Source organism: Elaeis guineensis, chromosome 6 (genome assembly GCF_000442705.2).
Source record: "Elaeis guineensis isolate ETL-2024a chromosome 6, EG11, whole genome shotgun sequence".
NCBI classification, from domain to species: domain Eukaryota; kingdom Viridiplantae; phylum Streptophyta; class Magnoliopsida; order Arecales; family Arecaceae; genus Elaeis; species Elaeis guineensis.
The window spans coordinates 14,948,377-14,967,263 of NC_025998.2; the positions used below are offsets into that span (position 1 = coordinate 14,948,377).

The 18,887-nt window shown below is 37.6% G+C and overlaps 1 pseudogene; it reads left to right on the plus strand.

Moving 5' to 3' along the window:
- The first annotated feature begins 417 nt into the window (after positions 1-417).
- On the plus strand, positions 418-10,287 carry LOC105036992 (uncharacterized; annotated as a pseudogene).
- The last annotated feature ends 8,600 nt before the right edge of the window (positions 10,288-18,887 follow it).

The window sequence follows — 18,887 nt, forward strand, 5'->3', positions numbered from 1 at the left end:
GGATAGTGGCAATCCTATCAAATTTCAATGTGAGATACTTCTATCCTCTATTTTTGCAGAATTTTTTTAAAGAGCAATCTGAACTAATATAATGGTAGCCTCTAAACGGAGTTTGAACTTTATTCCTGTATCACTATTCCTTTCCTGCACCCTCTTCTAAACACTTCATTCTTTGATCTTTCTTTAATAAAGTATAGGAAATTCTTTGCTTTCTCCTTTTATGTCAAAAAGATTTCCACTCCTTTATAGGCTAACTCCCTTTGCTTGTGTTTTCTATATCCTTTTCTTGTAACCTCTTTTGATATAAGTACTTCTCCATTAATAATTTGGGTACCTTTATAGCCTCCCCTCCAAAAGAGAGAGAGAGAGAGAGAGGGAGAGAGAGCAATCCTTGGAGCACAAAAAGTTGTGGAAACTATGTCTGAGGAGAGCATGACTTGCCAAACAATACAAGTAGATTTCGATCTTGATGTTACTCAAAGAGAAGTCCAACCTTTTTGCACCATGAATACTAAATTGCTCGAAGCAGCAATATTAGGAGATAAAAAAATTTTAGATGAATTATTGCAACAAAAAGATATTTCTTTTGGAGACTTGGTGTCAGATATCACAATATCAATATCGGAGGATATTGCAATAGAACAAGATACTGGTTGCCTCTTTGAAGTAACACCGGAAGGAAACACAGCCCTCCATATAATTGCTAGCCAAGGATATTTGGAGCTTGTCAACGAGATCTGCTGTAGAGAGAGATCTCTCTGGAGGTACCAAACAAGAGGCTCGATACTCCGTTGCATTGCGCTGCAAGGGCTGGATATAACAAGATGGTCTCCCTCATCCTCCATTTCATGGAGGATGATAGGATCGAACCACATAGAGTGCTGATAGCAAGGAACAAGGATGGTGCTAATGCTTTGCATGAGGCTGCCAAATATGACCATGAGCGTGTGGCCAAAATACTGATAGAGGAGGATGTCGAATTGGCATCCATGCTGAATGATGCCGGTATATCTCCATATATTTGGCCATTGTAACAGGATCATTCAATATAGCTAAAGCTTTACTGTAGTCTTCCTCTTGGGAGAACGCTTCTCTAGCATCTTATGCAGGCCCTAATAAGAAAACAAAATTTCATGCAACAGTCCTACATCAAGGTAACCGAGTGCTTGACTTACATATTGTTCCCTTTTTGTTTTTTTCCGAAGAAAAGGTGAACATATCACTACCATTTCATACCTAGTATGAAACGACCATTTCATTCATGAAATGATTAGAATACAAAAGAAGCAAGAAGTTATATCACACAATATAACAAAATAAGTCCTTTCAAGAGTGTAGGGGCAACTGCTGTTCACACCCAGCAAAGTACAGATCTATATCACTTAATAGAAAAATTTATGAAACAAAGAATAAGAAAGCTCAATTACATAGGAATCTTTTCTTCAACCTCAGAAGACCCAGAAAGTGGGGATTAGGCAACTGCTAACCATAATTGTTTGCTGGGAAAAACCTAGGCCTAATTAAGAGATATTAGCCCAAAAATTAAGTGGCAAGGATGTTGGCGGGATCAGACATGGCAAATGGCTGCCGAGACATCGCCATCGAGTGGACTAACTTGGCCTGTCACCATGTATAACTTCCCTTGTAATAGCAAACTTTGATTTTTCTTTTTCTAGTATTCTTGTGATGATCCTCCATTTGATTAAATGTCTTTGTAAATGCATAAACAAAGTAAAAAGCAAGCATATGCATGGAATACGGTGCACTGTCTTTTAATTTGCGAAAGCACCATGAACGTTGTATAACACGAGTACTCATGATACCTTTCATGATACTAATGAGATAGATATTACACAAAACTTATTGCGACTGAAGCCAATGCTTGCCAAACAAGTCGATTCCTCAGGGAGAACTCCTCTTCATTATGCAGCGATGGATGGTCATCAAGATACGGTGAAGCTATTATTGAAGCACTATTCTTCTACAGCCTATCTATCATATGCCAATGGCTTATTTCCCATACATATTGCAGTTTGTATGGGAAACTTTCATATAGTTGATCAGATTTTACAGCAATGCTTCCAAACAAACGAACTATTAGACAAGGAGGGAAAAAATTTTCTTCATGCCGCTTTCCAAAGGAGAAGAGTAGATGTGGTCAAGAAAATTCTCTCCAAGAGACCATATCTCAGGAAGTTGTTAAATGACCAGGATTACAAGGGGAACACACCGGTACACATGGCTGTTGAAAACTGTGACCAAGGGAGCGTTTATTTTCTTCTACGGGATAAAACCACATGTGTCAACATTGTAAACCGCATACGGCTTCATCCCTCTCGACCTGGTTTTTGCAAAATTGGATGAAGGCGGCCTGCACTTTCGGTTAGTAAACTCTCAGGGGTGCTTAATTAGAAAGAGTCAGAGTCTAAAATTGGAATGTGAATAGATGACTCTCATTCCAACTATTCGGTTGAGAGAAGTCTCATTCCGATTTCGATTTTAGAGTAAAATGAAAATGACCCATCTATATAGAACTCAATTTCTATTTTCTTCTATGGATTCAAATTTTCATTTCAATTTGGATTTTAATTTCGATCATGAATCAAACACTTCAAAAGATTTAGCCATTTTGATTCCGATTTTGAGTCATTTGAATTTTTATTTCGATTTTAATTTCGATCACGAACTAAGCATTCTTTTAATGATCTTGTACATATTTGGCTTGCTAACTAGAGAACCAGGTAAGGTCCATCACATAAAATAAAGATTTTTTTTCTCATTGGCTGGGATTAGTCCCTCTCCCTCGTGCGCGCGCGCACGGACACAAGGATGCACAGAAATTATATTTGGAGCATGAGCACCTTCTCTTCAATTCGCATGCTTATGAACCAAGATATTTTTCTAAACATAAATCTTAATAATAAGCATTTATTTCTTAAGATAATAAATGCTAATGTTGTTTAGGAGACTTCGATTTGCTGGATGGCACTTTGAGCTCATCGTGAAAAGAGTCAGAATTACTTGACCATTTGTACTATATATATATATATAGAGAGAGAGAGAGGGGGAGTTAGTACCGGATCGATTAAATTTGTACTTAAATTTGATCAGATTAAAATTTTATAATAAATATTTAATATTAATTATTTAAATTATTAAATATAATTTACTATCTCAAAATTGATTATATACAAAAAAAAAAAATGATTTAGAAGCTCTTAACTTATTTATTAGATTGTCAAAAATTAGATAGTTTAAATAAAATTAAATTAAATATATTTTTTGATCACTTGACGCATAGATCAGGAGTCTTCAAATCATGTAATTTTTATTGTATAAGCAGTTTTGAGGTAATAAATCATATTTAACAGTTTGGACTATCATCATTATTCAATTTTGATTTGATCGGATCCGAGCTCAAATCCGATTAATCTTATCCAAATCTGTCCTACATGTATATAAAAAATATTACTATAAAAAAAATTTTGAAAAAAATAAAATTTAATTTAATTACCAAATCCGTCATTAATTCAACGTTGAAATACTTTTAATTTTTAAAATATTTACAGCACCCCGCCGTACGAGCATCTTAATCGGTTGAATATCGAATAGTCCGTATTTAATCCAACGGCTAAAAAAATATAAACAGTAAAAGGACCGACGGGCGGCTTGGACCAAGGGTGAGGGGTGGTGACCGCAGGCGGGCAGGGCGACAGACGACCTGCGGGTGGCCGGGGTGTGGGGGTGGGGAAGCCACGGGCAGCTTGGGGGGGGTTGGTGACTGCAGGCGGGCGGGGTGGGTGGGGCGGGGGGGGGGGGGGTGTGGGGGGGTTGACCGTGGGCGAAGGACCCATCAGCACGGGTGGACGAGCCGGGTGCCAAAGGGAGGGTGGGAGGGGGAAAACGCGGGCCCGCGTGGGGGGTCACTTGGGGGGGCCGAGGGCGTGGTGGACGGAGGGTGGAGGACTGACGGGCGCCGGGAGCGGAGGAGAGGGGACCGCGGGCGGATGAGGGTCGGACGAGCAGTGGGTGGGCGCGGGGTGTGGAGAAGTCGCTGGTGGAGGGTGATAGAGGAGCGCGGGTAAGGGGCTGAGGGGAGGAGCCGCGGGCAGAGGATTGCTCAGAGCAGCCGTGGTGCCGCCGGGAAGGGGGTGGGCGCGGAGAACAAAGGGTGGCGGATTGGCGGGGGAGCCGCAGGGAAGAAAGAAGAAAAGAAAAAAAATAATAAAATATATAAAATAGTAATGTACAATATCTACAATGTCATTTATAATAAAATATTATTAAAAAAAAAGTACCGTAGCAAAACTCATATAAAAATAATATTTAACAAATAAATATCACCGCAAAGTCTGGGATATTCTCACTCACAGGAAGTGTAATGTACTTAATGTTAACTAAACATGTAGTGTTCTCAATCTTTCAACCGATCTCTCTTTTTATGTTCTAAAATTATTCTTGTACTGTAGAATGCAGAATACTGATTTGCTAGCTGCTTGGCTTTAATAGAGGCTAACTCCGGTCCACGAGAATTGCATGATTTAAAAAGGGTCGAATTATCCAGCGATGAGGCCAAATTAGAGAAACCATCCGGCGATGATAGGGTCAAAGAAAAATCAGCCAGCAACGGGGCTAAAGAAATCGAGAAACATGTGGATTTGTCCAGAAATCGAGAAACATAATCTCGGGATCGCTTCGGTGTTGATTGCTACGGTGACATTTACTGCCGGTTTCACCATCCCTGGAGGTACATAGCTAATGATCATTCAGATGGTGGCACGGTAGGCACAGCAGTTCTAGCAAAAAAGTGTGCTTTCAAGGTATTCCTAATCTCAGATGCCTTCCTGTTGCTCCGCTCCATCGTGGCCACATGCTGGCTCATGTATGCAGGAACAAAGACGGTTGATAGATATACTCGCGCATGGGTCCTTTCTTGGGCTGTGAGTGGTATGTGGGTGGCATTTGCGGGCATGTCCGCTGCATTCGCGATGGGTATACATGCAATGTTGGCTCCCAGCCACCTGAGTATCAGCATTCGTCTATGCTTCATTGTTCTCGGAACCCCTCTTTTAGCTCATTATAATTACTTTAGTTTGGTGAGAACAGTAGGAATCAGGCGAGGGTATAGACAATGGATTCGGGCGACCACACTCCGGCGTCCTCATAAACGTCCTCTTCCTAAATTGCTGACCGGTCAAAGCATCATCCGTTCAGTACTGCTTCGCATATTGGTTGGTTATGCTATCTTCTTCCTCTTAGCAATGATCTAGGTGAGTAAAAATCAAGACCATTGTAAGCAGCAGTTGATAGCATGCATGGCTAATACATGTCTAAAGAATTTCTCGCTTCTAGATTGAATTGGGAATAATATTTTAAATATTTTTATTTATTCACATGTAAAATGTTCCACCTTTGTATTGAAAAAAATAAGCTTTGGCATAAATGATTGTTCTTTAGCTCTCGCGTAACTATTGGAACGGAAATGGAGATTTTCTCCTTCCTAAACCTTCTTGGCTGAGTAGAGATCATAGATTCACTGAGTTTGTGTTGGAAAGTAGGTAGTACTTCCTTGTTGAGCTACTCTAATTAAGGATGGTAAAGGTGGCGATGAGCTATCAAAGAGCTTAATTGTTTTCTTGTAAAAGAAATAAAAATTGTATATAATGGGGTTTATTCCATCCCATAAACATATAGAAAAAAAAAATCTCATTCCACTTTTTCCTGCATATCTCTTCCTTTTTTTCAACTCGGTATCAAAGCAATGTTCTGATCCTAGTCCTTCATCATCATCCTACTCCTACGACCATCCATTCCCTTGCTAGAGCCTTCACAAGACCTTCATCCCCTTCATTCTCTTACCACCACCGGTGCTCACCGAAAGACGGCCATCCCCTCCATCACCACCCAGACTGCAACCCTTGCCCAGACCGCCGCCACCGCCCAGACCGCCGCCACCTCTGGCCCACCTATGCTGTCGATGCTGCCGAGGCCCCCGTATAGACCGATACCCTCTCCAAGATCATCGTCCCTACCCAGCAGGCCGTTACCATTCCATAGGTCATCGCTGTCGAGGCCCAGATCACCACCACCGCCACCCAGATCGCGACCCCACCACCCAGATCGCGATCCTCAATCACTGACACCACCCAGCCCGAGATCGCCTCCCCCGTCTAGGCCGAGATTGCCAACCCGCCACCACCTTCCCCTCCTTGTCTGTTGCTTCACCGCTTCATCCCGCCACCACCGCCGCCGCCACTTCGCTTCATCCCGTCGCTGTCGTCGCCGCTTCGCCACTTCATCCTGCCACTGCCGCCACCACCTAGGCCGAGATAGCTGCCCCCGGCCTCGCCAATCCCATCGAGTCTGCGATCCAGAGGATATTCCTTTGGCTTCTGTGAGTTTTTCCATTTTGGGGCTTAGCATATTAAGAAGGGATTCCTCCTAAAAAAAGGGATGAAAATCATCCAGTGATTTTTTTTTCTTTTGAGCTCTTTTGAAGATGTCAAATAGTTTCACTGAGGAGTTGGAGAAGGCAATAAGTGAGGTGATAACTCGTGCCTCTAACTCTCGGTCTGGGATGGATATTCTTTTTCTCCATATCAGTTATGCTCGGTTGGATAGACCCCTCATCTATCTTTTATAGGCCAGACATGTATGGTTGTTCATCAAAGCCCATAGTTTGGAGGGTTTTCTCATCGGACTAAACCATAGCCACCAACAAGAGACACTGCATTGGTACAATGGGAGTCGGAGAGCTCACTTGTGATGGCCAGGTTAATCAACTCTATGGTGCCCTCTGTTGTTCAGGGCATGCCGTTCTTTGAAATCACTCAAAAAATTTGAGATGCTGCTGTTCGAACTTATTCTCAGTAAGATAACACAACCCAAGCTTTTGAACTCAAATGTAAGGTGTGTGCACTCAGATAGGGTGAACTTTCTGTCATCGCTTATATGATAGAACTTCAACGTCTATAGTCAGAGCTGGATTTTTATCGCCCCTTCAAGGCCTGATGTGCTAATGATGTCGTTGAGTTCAAAAACTTTACTAATGATGAGCGAATTTTTGATTTTCTTGCCGGCCTTAATGAAGAATTTGATCCAATTAGAGTTTAAATTTTAGGTTGAAGTTTTGATCTATCTCCTCTCAATCAGGTCTTCTCGTTAATTCTAAGTGAGGAGACTCGTCGATGAGTGATGATCGCCTCCTCTGTTGATACAGTCCATTCTGCGATGGTCGCTTAGCCGCAATCACAGACTTGCAGTAGAGATGATTGAGATATGCAGATATGCTCCTATTACAACAAATCGGGACACATCCATGATATATGTTGGTAGTTACATAATCGTCCTCCATCTGGCCAGGGTCATGGTAGAGGAGGCCGGTGAGATGGTGGGCACTTTGGAGGAGCAATTGGCTATGGTCAGGTCAATTTTTCTGAGGTCTACGATGCTACTTCATCTGCTTTAGTTTCTTTGTCTATCGCGGTTGTATCTGTTTCTGCTCCTCTATCTACCACTCCATCTACTGATGCTGGAGGTTCTTTGTCTATGGAAGAACTGCAGACCCTACATCACATTTTGGCCAGGTTGAATACTTCTTCTAATAGCACCTCTTCATCTGCTATGGATTTGCTTAGTAATTCTTCTAGTCTTTCTTCTATTTTTCATTCTCATTTTATATAATTTAATTTCTTTCTCGCATTAGCTCTTATACTTCTGATAGTGATAGTGCACTTACTACTTTAGATACTTCTCAACATTAGATCCTAGACTTAGGAGCTACCAGTCATATGACAACACAATCCAAGTTATTCGTGTCATATTCACCTTGCTTTAGTCGGGATAAAGTTCGTATAGCTGATGGATCCTTCTCTACCATGTCAGGAAAAGGTTCTATCAATTGTACACTGATTATGACATTGTCCTCAATGTTATACGTTCCTTGTTTTTACACAAATCTCCTCTCTATCAGCTCTATTACAATTGCTTTAAATTGCAAAGTCATATTTTTCCCACCTATTATGTCTTCCAGGAGCTGACAATGGAGGAGACGATTGGATATGGTAGAATACATGACAGACTTTATGATCTAACTGGAAGAGGACAAAAAGATAATCTGGAGACTGGCTTGATTGTATCTTCTTTCGAAAATGCTGTGCATGAACTCCAGTTACAATATCGTGGGCTTGGACATCTTTCTTTCTCTGTGTTAGTAAGACTCTTTCCTAGTTTATATAATATCTGTGACAAACATAAATTAATTTGTGATGCATGTGAACTTGCTAAGCACACGCGAACTATGTATCCTGTTTCTGGCACTCGAAATATTAAGATCTTTGATGTTATTTACTCTGATCTGTGGGGGCTGTGTAGTACTGTTTCTCTTCTGGATATTGGTACTTTGTCACATTTATTAACTGTCATAGTAGAGTGACATGGATCTATCTACTAAAAATGAAGGATGAGGTTCTCAGATACTTCAAAAAATTTCACAAGTTTGTAAATACTCAATTTAATGCCACAATCAAAACTTTGAGGTTTGATAATGACACTGAGTACATGAATAAAAAATTTAATGAGTATTTAACTGCTCATGAGATTATCCATCAAACTACATGTGTCGATATACCTGCTTAGAATGGTGTTGTCAAACATAAAAATCGATACTTATTGGAAGTTGCTCGATCTTTATCCTTCACTATGAGGGTTCCTAAGTTTCTTTAGGGTGAGGCAGTTCTTACTGCAGCTTATCTTATTAACCGTATGCCTCTTTGAGCTTTAGACTACCATACGCCACTTGAGTGTCTACAAAGGGTGTCTTCTTTTATTATACCTCCTCGAATATTTGGATGTATGTGCTTTATCTGAGATCATCAATCTACAATTGGTAAACTTGATCCTCGAGCTCTCAAGTGTGTGTTCTTGGCTATTCTACCACTCATAAGGGATGCAAATGCTATTACCCTCCTAAATGACATATGTTGGTCAGTATGGATGTGATATTTTGGGAGTCTGAGGCATTCTTTGGCAGTGATTCTGCTGATAATGCCCACTGATCAACCTACTATTATATTTGACTTTCTCTTCTCTCCTAGTGTTTCGTCTAATTTTGCAGGATGTAAGGGGGAGTTTGAGGAGTAGGAATAGTACTCAGATAGTAATTCTGATCGATAGGAGGAGCAGCAGTCTTCTTCGCATGTCACAGAGTCTGTTCTACCATCTATAGAGCTTGGTATGCATTCTCCTACTACCCAATAGTCTCCTTCTAGAGTTGGCTTTGGTATCTTCCTCCTCCAATAATAATAATGGTAACATTCTTTTGACTGACTTACATCTTCTTATTGCTCACAGAAAAGCTTCTCGTCCACATATTATTCCTCCTCGTTACCATCATGATATTGCTGATTTTATTTTCTATGAGTCCCTTTCATTTTCATATAGGTCTTTTATTGCATCTCTAGCTTCTATCTCTATTCTCTCGAACTGGAAGGATACTACGGCAGATCCAAAATGGAAGGAGGCAATGCTTGAGGAGATGAAAGCCTTGGTCAAGAACAATACATAAGAGCTTGTTTCATTACCTACTGGGAAACAAACTGTCGGCTGCAAATAGGTTTTTATGGTGAAACAAACTCCAAAGAGAACTGTTGATCACTATAAAGTACGATTAATAGCAAAAGATTATACTCAGACATACGAAATAGATTATGATGAAACTTTTGCTCTAGTTGCAAAGATCAACTCTGTGAAGATCTTTATTTCTTGTGCTGTCAATCTTGAAGGGAGTCTTTCTCAATTAGATGTTAAGAATGCATTTTTATATGAAGATCTTCAAGAGGAGGTGTACATGAAAATTCCTTCAGATTTCTCTAGTATTGCAACTACTGAAAAGGTGTGTCAGCTGCATTGCTCACTTTATAGTTTGAAACAGTCACCTCAGATCTGGTTTGATCACTTCCGACGCACAATGCTAGGGATGGGTTATCAGTAAAATAATACCGATCATACTATATTTTTCAATATAATAGTGGGAAGGCTGCAATTCTAATAGTGTATGTTGATGATATAATCCTGACGGATGATGATCTTTCAGAGATTGATCGTCTAAAGACTCATTTAGCTCAGACATTTGAAGTCAAAGATCTTGGTCCTTTGAGATACTTCTTTGGGATTGAAGTTGCTAGATCATCTCTTGGCATTTTTTTTTCTCAGCAAAAGAATGTGCTTGACTTGTTGACGGAAATAGGCATATTGGGTTGTAGACCTGCAGCTACTCCTATCGAGTAGAACCATCATCTCATAGCAGATGGTGGTACCCCAGTTGATCGAGAGAGATATCAACATCTGGTGGGATGGCTGATTTATCTTTCTCATACTCATCCTGACATCACCTTTGCTATTAGTATCGTAAGTCAGTATATGCACGATCCTCGTGAGCAGCATCAGAAAATTGCCTGTTGGATTATGCATTATCTTAAAGGGTGTTTTAGATGTGGTCTTCTATTTTCTCGTCATGGACATCTTAAGATCAAGGGGTATACTGATGCTGACTAAGCTGATACTCTGGATGATAGAAAGTCTAACTCAGGCTATTGTACTTTCTTAGATAGTAATCTTGTGATATGATGTAGCAAGAAGCAGGATGTGGTTACTCGTTCCAGTGTAGAAGCTGAATATAGGGCCTTAGCTCAGGGATCTATGAAGTTATGTGGTTAAAGCAACTATTGATTGAGTTACACCTTTTTCGATCATCTCCTATGCTTCTCTTCTGGGATAATAAGGCAGCTATTAATATTGCTAATAATCTTATTCAGCACAGTCGGACAAAGCATATTAAGGTTGATCAATATTTTATTAAAGAAAAGCTATATCATACTATAAGAAATCTAATTTTTTGTGATGAAATTTTAGCGATGAAAAAATTTTTCATCGCAAATATGTATGTTTTTATGATGAAAAAAAATTTATTGCTAAAAATTAAGTATTTGCAATGAAAAGAATTTTCATCGCAAAAAAATGACTCTTTTGTGATGAAATGTTAATTTTCATTGCTAGAAGTAGATTTTTAATAACTAATTTTTTTTTGTTGCTAGAGTTTTTATTTTTTTACAATGAAAAAAAATTTCATCATAAAAAATTAAGTATTTATGATGAATAAAATTTTCATCGCAAAAAATACTCTTTTGTGATGAAATTTTTTATTTTTGATGATGAAAAATTTTTCATCGCTAAAGAGTTTTTTCATCAAAAAAAAAAAGGAAGAAGGATTTTTAGGGTAAAATTTTATCCCAAAATCCTTTACGCACCAATGCCACCATCCCACCGAGCCCTCCCTCTCTCTTCATCTTTCTCTCGTGCTCTCTCACTCTGCTTAGCCGCACCATCGATCAGTTGATTCAAACCCTCCCCGATCGTCAGTCGGCGTCATCCCTCCATGCCACCATCCCATCGTGCCACCATCCCACCATGCCGATTGAATCAAGCCATCCCTCGTCGTCATCCTCCCTCCACCACCACTGTCATCATCCTCCTTGGGTTCTCCCTCTTCCTCCCTCACTTTCTCTATCTCTCCCTCTCTTACGGTTGTTTGCTTCTCCTAAGGCTGCCACCATCATCATCACTCCACCTCCACCACCGTCGTCATCACTCTGCCTCCACTTGCACCACCATCCCTCTTTGAAGTCCGTCGAGCCACGATCTCTCCCTATCTCTCAAGATCTCTCAGGTACGGCCCCTTTCTCTCGTTATGGCTCTCTCTTTCTCACAGTCCATCCTGTAGGTTGCCGCCATCACTGTCACTATGCCACCCTTGCTGCACCGCCGTCATCATCTATATCCATCACCATACCCCTCTCTCTCTCCCTCTCTTTCTAAAATTTATGCGAGGAGTCGGAAGATTAGGGCATGATTTATTTTAAATTTTATGATTGTTTAGTGGCTGCACAAATCTAAAGTAACAACTTTGGTAGTTCTCAGTGTTTTAAATTTTGTTCTTATTTTTTTAATTGATTTGAGTTGTTAGGTATAATTATAATTATTGGTTGGTCTACTGCTTATATGAAGCATAATTTGAGATTTGAAAATAGTTTAAAAATAAAAGTGGTTATAATAATAATATGTTAATTGTAGTATAACAAATCTATAAACCTTAGAATTTCTGTTCGAGGATAGTGTGCATGAACCAATGTTTGTCCTTTAATGAAAAAAAAAATATTGATGTTATACATGCTATTCTCGAATTATCTTTGTGGATAGTTTGGACATGTGAGTGAATTTTATATTGCATATCATGTGCTTCTACATCGAAGAGTTTTGTTAGCATTTTTAGTCATATTCTCTAGGTACATAGCACAATTTGTGTTTATGTATCTGAAGAACTACATCGAAATGCTATCAAAATTTTTTTAGCATAGAAGACATGTATGACAATATTAAATTCTCACGTTCCTGAATGGGATAGGACCCCATCCTATAGGTAGGGGATATAAGGCGTTAGTCAACTATTATTATATAAGATTGACTGTATAGTTTGCATTATAAATATATAAGCATGGATCATAGTTGGATGTCATTGCGCGATAAGTTTTATCCCGAGTATATTATGGGTATGACATCTTTCATGAACATGGCATCCAATCACACTAAAAAAGATGAAAAATCTTGTTGTTCATGTCGTTGATGCAGGAATCTATTTTGGTGTACCCTATCAAACATTCAGAATCATTTATACGAACATGGTATAGATGTGACTTACAAGAGATGGATTTATCATGGTGAAGATCTGCCAACTGGTTCGAGCATATTACACAGAAGTTCCACAAATACATTATCAGTAGGTGGATCATTCAGTCATGAAAGGCAAATACTCGGTGCAGAAGATAGAAAAATTTTTGAGGATCTCCATCTGAAGTTATTTGAAGCAAATATGGAAGCAGAATCAGAACATCAACAACCCATCTCGAGATAAGAAGCTAAGGAGGATAGTAACATGCCTATGAATGATAGATTCGAGCATCTATTAAGAGATGCGCAAAGTGATATTTATCCTGATTGTAAGAAGTACTCTCTGTTGTCCACTGTAATAAAGTTATTACATATGAAGACACTTGGTAAGTGGTTAAACAACTCATTTAATTGATTGCTTAAATTTTTAAAGGACATACTGCCTGTGAGAGAGAGTTACTTCCATCAAGTCATTACGAAGCCAAAAAATTTTTAGAAGGACTCGAGTTGGGAGTCGATGACTTGGGCCTACGCTGTGAAAAGATACATGCATATCCGAATGACTGTGTTCTATTTCGAAAGGATAAAAAAGATCTACAAGTATGTCTGATTTGTCATTCAAGTAGATGGAATGAAAATTGTGGTAAGGATAAAAAGAAAAAAAAATATCGTGTAAGATTTTATGGTACTTTTTGATTATGCCACAATTGCATCGATTGTTCATCGAGGCATACTGCTTGTGACATGCGTGGATTGTCTGTGTTCTCTAATATTGCCCGACCATATAGTAAGATAGATTTTTGAATATTGATACTGCAAAAAATGGATGACATGCATTGGTATGTGCTAAACAATTATGAGGAGGTGGAAGCATACATGATGTAAATATACATATTTAATTTTTTTAATATTGATATTATATAAATATATGTATTCGTAGACTCTAAATTAAAATATACATGTTATTACTATATCACTACAGTGAGTATGAAAGTGAACTCAGAAGAATCAATCCTACATCAGCAGCAGCATGACATAGAAATCAATTCGCATCATGGTTTGACGAACGAGTAGGCTACGTTAATGTTCACCATGACTTAAGGTTCATTTATGTAGTATTTATTTTGTCAAACATAACCTGCTTATTATTTTTTTAATTATAGTTAGCTTAGCTACATATAGACAATTCCAACTGTATAGTGATGACTTAGCTGCACTTGTATGAAAATCTGATAGATGTGTATCGGTATCTTCAGCATGCATAGTCAATAATATGCAATTCTTAATGAAAAATCACGATCATGATTGAATCACATAGAATTATGGAATAAGCATGAAGGGAGAGCACAAGGGTGAGATAGTGAATTTTTTTGATGTTTTGTACAAGGTTATGGACCTGAGGTATAGTGATCTTCGGTGGGTTATGTTATTCAAGTGTCGATGGTATAATTTAGGATGACACAGGCTAATTGTTATAGACCCTCAGCTCATCAGTGTCCACACTGGTCACTTGTGGTATGAAAGTGATCTTTATATTTTTGCAAAGCAAGCAAGACTAGTGTGATATGTTGAGGACACCAAAATGAAAGAGCCTTGGCGAGTTGCAATAAGGGCTCAGCATAGATATTTGTTCGATCCCGCACTTTTCACATGCCCAAATGATGAAGGTCTAGAGAATAAAATTCGTGCAACTATTAAAAATGAAGTATATCAAATGTAAGCACCAGATAATATATTAGTGCCAGCTGACATGGTCGACATAGGATAATTGCAATGAGATGACTGTGAACCTGAAGATGTTCCTATTGTTGGAATATTAGCACAGGCATGGGCACGATCCAATAATAATTTGGGGTCACAATCACATGTGGATAATGACTTCATCAATGATGATGATGATAGCATTTTAGGATCGATGCCTTCTACGAGTCCTGTTGAGGATGACTATATGGATACGAGTTCAGATTCTGAGAATAATAATTAATATGAATAAATAATCAATTTATTTTTTGTTACATCATGTAGTATTTGAGTTTTTTTGATTACATGCTGATTTGAATTATCTTAATCATTACAACATCATGGCGGATCCTAGATGTGGACGTTCATGGGATAGACGGCAGGCCCCACTTGATGATATACATCCTTATTTTAGCATTTTACATGTTGAATCAAAGGACTTAGATGAGACTCAGCTGTTCAAGTCTGTGAAGCAGGCTAGTGCTCAGCTAGAGCCCACCCAATCGGAGGTCATGGCACCACAGCATCATCCCTCCATAGGTACACCTCTATCAAATTTATAAACTATGTACATTTTTTTGTTATATACATCTATTGGTAGGTGATATATGTTCATTTCATGAATTTTCATATGCAGGAATACAACAGCGATGTGTGGTGCATGGTCTTAGTAAGGACCTCATTTTAGAGAAATACGTGCATACGCACAATGAAAAGCTAAACGTACAGATATTTCGAGATCTTTCGGTTGGCACAGAGGCTAGTATAGTCGCCAATGAGATCAGTTTGTACATGTGGAATCATTTTCCATAGGCCATCGAAAGTTTCAAGCATGTTGTCCCTCGATACCGCAATGCCCTTGTCTATCACATCAAGGTAAGAATTAACTTTGAATGTGCAGGATAGTAAGAATGTTCTATAAATAATGGATAATTCTATGTCTTGCACATTATTATATGGTCCATATTATCTTTTCTCTAGTCTCTTTGTTAGACTTCAAGGATGTTACATGGATAATTCTTTGTTACATAGATAATTTTTTGTTAAATGGATAATTCTTTGTTACATGGATAATTCTATATCTTTGCTTCTTATCATGACGAATGTTCATATGTGCAGGATAGTATTAACTTCGAGGATTGCACCGACGATCAAGTGACGATATATATTCTCAAAATAGCTGCAAACAGATACAGAGATCAGTGATGTAGGCTTCATACATACTACAAGCAGCTGCGGGCGAAGGGGATTGACCCTATGACCCAGCCTTATAAAAATTGGGCTGGGTCTAGTGACGATTAGTGGTGGTTATGCGAGCATTTTGGAAGTGAGGCATTTAAGGTATGTTTAGTATTTCAAGTTATTTTGATATTGTTATGCCTTTTATTGGTTACAACTGTATGTATTTTTTAGCGACGATCGGAGGCGAACAAGATGAATAGGAGTAAGATTGATTCTATTCATACGTAAGGGAGTGCCTCTTTTGCACAAAGAATGAAGAGGATAGTACGTAACTGCATATGTAATTGCACGCTGTAAGTTCTTATTGAATATATAAATTACTTTAATATCCTTTTTTTTCTTTTCTTTTGTTTGAATAGAGACTATCCGGGGTCAACACTTATGATAAATTTTATTAGAGCAAGAGTGGCGAGTTTGTGACCGAGGAGGCGAGGCAGCGTCATATAAGTATGGTACTATATTTTGAATATTTTTAAAGCCTTTGAAACAAACTTATGGTGTTATTTGGTTTATTGTGAAAGAAAAAATATTACAATTGAGAGAGTAGACGACGAGGAAGGTTGGATCTGACAACAATGCTGGATCACAATCTATTTGTTCGATGACAGATGATGCGATCTTGAATGCCGTCTTCGAACGACAGCTAGGATCTGGGCACAGTATGTACTCAAAAAAATCTCGTAGTTCATCGTCTGATCGGTATGATGATGTCTCGATGTCAGAGGCAGTCAGGACATCGATGAGCATGATGCAGGATCAAATTACTTATTGGATGAATTACAGCTAGATGCTCGAGAGGATAGTGGCTGCGATGGTAGGATGGCTTGATATTGATGTCTCTGAGTTAGCACATCTACAGCCACATGATGCCCACTCTGCACAACCATCGTGACACACATTGGTCCAGAGATCGATGCCTGGAAGAGAGAACGAGGCCAATGACTGTGATGATATATAGTTTGTATTTTTTTAATTTTAAATGATGTATGAATTCATACTTTTATATCTGATAATGATAGCTATGAAACTTATTCTTACTTAGAATTTGAATATTTTTATTGTGTTCACATGTTTCTATGTAAAATATGCTTTATCTAATAGAAATTTGCATTTAAACAGGTACTTTCATGGCAAAAATAGTAAAAAGTATTTTATTTCATCCTTAAATTAATTTAGTGATGAAATATTAATTTCGTCACAAAAAATGATCAAAAAATTTCATCTCCTATTTAAAAAAAAATTTATTAAAAATTACGATGAAATATTTTTCGTCACTGAAATTACGATAAAATAAATTTTCGTTGCTAAAAATAAAATTTTTCATAGCAAATTTTATTTTTTTATTTTTATAGCGATGAAATTTTATATTTCATCATTAAATTTGGGACAAAAAAAATTTGTCATAAATTTAACGATGAAATTTTATTTTTGCCATAAATTTAGCAATGAAATTTTATTTTCGTCGCTAAATTAGCAATGAAATTATTTTTTTTATTGTTAAAATTGCAACAAAAATTTTTTCATCATAAATTTTACGACAAAATTTTTTTCGTCGCAAATTTAATGATGAAACTATTTTTTTATCTCTAAATTAGCGATGAAAATTATTTTTCATCACTAAATTTTGCGATGAAAATTATTTTTCATCATTAAATTTTATAATGAAATTTTATTTTTGTTGTTAAAATTAAAAAAAAATTACAATGAATAATATTCATTTTTGATGATGAAAATATTTTTCATCATAATTTTAGTGACGAAAGTATAAGCTTTTGAGATAAAAAAATTACGCCGTTAATGCTACGAACTTTTCTATCGTGTGGTCGAGTAATTTTGGTGACGAAATAAATTTTTTTCGTCACTAAGACTTTTTGCTACGAGGCTTTTTCTATAAATTTTTAGCGATAAAAATTTTCATTGCTAATAATTTTAGCGATGAAAGTTTCATTTTTAGCAATGAAAAAATTTCATCGTAAAAAATCAGATTTCTTATAGTGTCTATGAATTATCTACCTTTCTTTTATCAAATTCTCTGAACAACTAGCTGATATTTATACGAAAAGACTTAATATTAAGTTTTTATATTTATTTGTAATAAGTTGGAACTCTATAATATCTTCGTCCCATCTTGAAAGGAAGTATTGGGAAGTAGGTAGTATATCCTTGTTGAGCTAGTCTAATTAGGGATGGTAAAGATGGCAATGAGCTATCATACAGTTAGATTGTTTCCTTTTAAAAGAAATGAAAATTGTATATAATGGGATCAGTTGGATTGTTTCCTTTTAAAAGAAATAAAAATTATATATAATGAGATCTACTCCATCCCATAAATATATAGAAAAATAAGATCTCATTCCACTTTCTCCTGCTTATTATTATTATTTTTTTTTTCCTCCAACTGTTTGGGATTTAATTAAAGGATGAAGACTTGTGCCTAAGTTTTCAATCTTGGTACTGAATCCTATAAGCACAGCCATTCAGCTGGTATATTCCATAAATATATATGGCATACATTTTGATACCAGCACTTGATACGGAGAAGATATCAGTACTTTATCAATATGGTCGTATGATACGTTTCTCAAGAGATAGTACAGTCTTGTACAGCAAATCATAACCCTTTCTTCATGCTATAACATGACGATGCTAATTTTTTTTTCTTTTTTTCTTTTTTTTTTTCCTTCTTTTGAGGGAAGAACCATTCATGCTAATCTCGTATACCATTGAGCTAGGTTAAAATGGTTTCCTCAGATTCAAGACAAGCAAGTCATGGGGCATAGGGTGGCCGGAGACGTACAATTTGACCTAAAAGTATTTGGAATTGTGCTAGCTTAGGGGAACACAGCCCTCATAAAATCCACTGGTCGAGGATGTACTTTTGAATGGATCGTTACCGTCTCGGCCCCCGAGCCCACTTATACCCCCAAGAATCTGCGGTCCCACGAAATAATTTTGTTTATGAGCCTAGAAAATCACCTTCTCTGTCTAAATGGATTTCAAAAGCCAAATTTCGACGATCAGGCGCCTCCCCCACAGTAACAAAGTACTGAATAACAGAAGATCAGGTCGCAAAGGTGTATTTTTATAAATTAAATTTTGAAAATTTTTTTGACAAGATTAATAATTTTTTTTATAATTTTTCAGCTCAAAAAATTTTTTAAAATATGAATTGATTGAATCTA